Source organism: Cupressus sempervirens, chromosome 3 (assembly GCF_028749045.1).
Source record: "Cupressus sempervirens isolate cs-2001-9-10 chromosome 3, ASM2874904v1, whole genome shotgun sequence".
NCBI lineage: Eukaryota > Viridiplantae > Streptophyta > Pinopsida > Cupressales > Cupressaceae > Cupressus > Cupressus sempervirens.
This window is the reverse complement of record NC_143120.1, coordinates 422,187,250-422,190,861: the sequence shown is the minus strand read 5'-3', so window position 1 is coordinate 422,190,861 and position 3,612 is coordinate 422,187,250.

The following is a 3,612-nucleotide window of genomic DNA, read 5'->3' as shown; positions in this document are numbered from 1 at the left end:
TCCTATTAAAGGCATAAGATCATCAGATTGAAGGCATTGTATGGATTCCATCAGCATTGTACAGATTTGGCAGTTGGAATGCAATAAAAACTCCATTTTTGAGCATTTTGCATTAGATCTTTTGATTGGATTGGTTTCTAATTTATTTTTTGATGTTTTGAATCCATTGGAATGATATATGACCCTTTTCTAGTGAATTAAGGCAAGTAGAAGATTATTTGGCCAAAAGTGTTGATTGCAAGCAACTTTTGCAACAAATTGTGCAAGTTTTGGGCATTTAGAGAGAATTTGTTCATTCCATGGATGTAGGAATCTTATCACCATGAAATTAACCTGTATTATAATATAAATAATCATTATAACAATGATTGGGTGGGATTTTACATTAATGGAGGCTTCTAATGGGTTTTTGGTGGTTGTAGCTCAATGAAATGCATACTTGGATTCTAGCAGACGGAGATCTATCCATTGGAGAGGGGTATTTTATGGTAGATATCATATACATATACCTTTTAAATGGTGAATCAACCTTGATTTTTTTGATATTGGCTTGGGAGGTCACACATTAGGAAAGCCCTAGATATGAGGGTTTGTAAGAGGCCAAATTGGGGGTTTCTTATTTGTAGAGGTTGGGGAGTTAAATTGATTTGATTTTTCTTTTATTGGGATAATTAGGACTGTTGAAATCTTGAAGCTTTGGAAGTATGGTTAGCATATATTTTCTTGGTAAAATCACCCTATTTTATGCCTAAAAAGGGTGCCTAGTTTGGCGATCTAGTTGTTGGTCCAAAATAACCTATACTGAGTTTGACACATGTTGAAGAAGGATGAAATGGGTATCTAAAAAAAAAAAATTTAAGGATTCTTTTAAAAAAATTTGGAGAAAAATTTAGATCTTTCTAGCTGCAAACCTAGTTGGGGGCAATTAGGCCTACTAGGCAATTTTGAAGGATTTGAGTGCTAGGATTGGGTTAGGGGTTCAAAACCACTTGGGACATCTTGATTTCATCTTAGATAAGTGAAATACATCCACTGTGGCCATTGGGAGGGTGTATAAGTTGTAGAGTGGATAGTTGTTGTTTCTAGGTTTGGGGAACATAGTGTTTCCCTTACACATTTTCACTTTGTGTACTTTGGTTGGCCACATTACACTTGTCCATTGCATAAATTGGTATCAAATCCTAGGAGAATCCTAGGATGAAGGAAGAGAGACTTATTGGTGCCATTTGTGTATTTGATCCTTACTGAAGCCTTTGAGCATCCCTTACTTTTCAAGCATTCCTAGTGGATCTTGTTACTTGAGAAGATGTTAGAAGGAGAAGATGAGGGGATCCCTTAGACGGTCACTAATGTTGAACTTGAAAAGCTTGTGAAGGAACAAATGGCAAAGAATAGAAGGATAAGAAAATCCCTTGAACAAGAAAGAAGGGAAAAGCTTGAGAAGGACAAGGAAATCAAAGCCTTGATTGGTAGATTGACCATACTGGAAAAGAAAGGAAAGTGTAGGCTGGAAGAGGAAGATGACTTTGAAGAGCATGATGAAGAAGATGTCGCTTTGAGAGAAGAGGTATAGTTAGATCATGAGGAGGAGAGGATGGATAGGTTTATGAAAGCCATAAGGAGTGGAGATGCAAAAGGAATATCAAACTTACCTTTCTATGTAGGCAAGATGGATGATGAAGAGCTCATTGATTGGTTTAGTGCTATGGAGAAGTAATTTGAGATTGAGAACATAGAGGACAAAGAGAAAGTATGGATTGATAAGACTAGACTGAAAGGGTATGCCTTACTTTGGTGGGATTGTATACAGGCAAAGAGATGGAGGAATAGTAGACCCAAGATTACTTCTTGGTATACTATGATGGAAAAAATGAAGGAAAAAAATTTACCTAGTGACTACAAGGTACAGGTGTACAATAAAATGCAAATTCTAAGGAAAAGAGACTTGGATCTACAAGGGTACATTGAAGAATTCCATAAGTTGGATATTAGAGTGGGTCATGATGTGGATGTAGAAGAGAATATTGCAAGATAATTTGGGGGGCTTAGATTCAACATCCAAGATGAATTAAGTCATACAACCCCTAGATCTGTTGAGGAATGTTACAAGTTGGTCATAAGGGCTGAAGAGAAGTTGAGAAGAAGAGAGAAGAATAGTGGTGGTAGAGGAAATGCAAACAAAGGTAGAGGAGGAAAATCTATGGATGAGAAGGAAGAAGATAATGAGGACAAGAGAAAGAATGCTGATTCAAAACAAAGAGGAAGTGGCAGATCTAGTTATGGTAGAGGTAGTGGTGCATTTACTAGTATGTTTCTTAATTGTGGAGTCATTTGGCATTAGTCCTTTAGGTTTCCTAAGAAAGAGGTTGATCACAAGAACGTAGAGAAGAGAGCTCACTTGGCACAGGGAAGGGAAGAAGAATGGGAAGACAAAGGCAAGGCTATAGAAATTGGACCATACAAGGAAAGAGAATGATTAATGGTAAGAAGAATGCAGCAGCAAAAGAAGGCTCCCATATCCATCTTTAAGAAAAATTGTGTAATTCATGGTAAGGTTTGTAAAATGATCATTGATTCTGGATCATTTGACAATTTGGTCTCTTATGATATGGTAAATAAACTGAAATTACAAAAGTTTCCCACTGAGAGACCATATAAGGCTTCATGGATAAGTGGTGAGAAAAATATTTTTGTTAGAGAGAAAGCATTTTTTGATTTTTCAATAGGGTCATATGCTGATAGAGTTCTTTGTGATGTGATTCCTATGACATGTTGTCATATTATTCTTGGAAGACCATGGAAAGCCTCTAGGAATACTATACATCATGGATTGGAAAATGTGTATCTTGTGCATAAGGATGGTCTAAAATTTCTCCTTAACCCTTTACCAAGTGATGATGGTGATGGTGGAAGGATTGTATGTGTTGATGAGAAGACGTATATCACTATAGAAGATCCAAAGACAAGTGTTGATCTAAAACACAAGACTTCATTGGTAATGATGAAGAGTCATGTCATTGATCATAAAAGTTATGATTTGCAGAAGATGGTGTGTGAAAAGAGTATATTAATTGGCTCTCTTTGGTGTCCATTAGTGACAATTAGCAAGGGTAATGGTGTAATTTCCATAAGGCATAGAGATAAGGGTCTTTTGGGTCCTCAAATTAGAGAGAAAGGGTAGATTGAGATGGAAAATGACAAATGTCCTAAATTTGATGTTTTTGTTGATACTAACATTTTGTATGTAGGAAATACATGTGGCACAAGTGGAGGATTGCTAAAGAAGAATTGTAGACATCCATCTAGGAAAATGGGTGGCTTGAAGACAACTCCCCTTCACTCTTGTGGCAAGAGTCTTTTTCAAGGTGGGGTGTATGATGCAGGAACACCTAGGCAAACATCTAGGCACACCTTTGATGAAAGCAAAAGAAAAGGATCTATGGTATCCTTGAATTGGAATGTATTGAAGCCTATAATGGAAATATGTAATAATCAATTTAATGTAAACGTGAAAATTCCTAAGGATCTTAATAAAGGATTTAGGCACAAAAATGATGTAAGGGTCGCCAATAGTGCCAATAAGGGATCTAAATTGGTTAGAGGGATAAAATG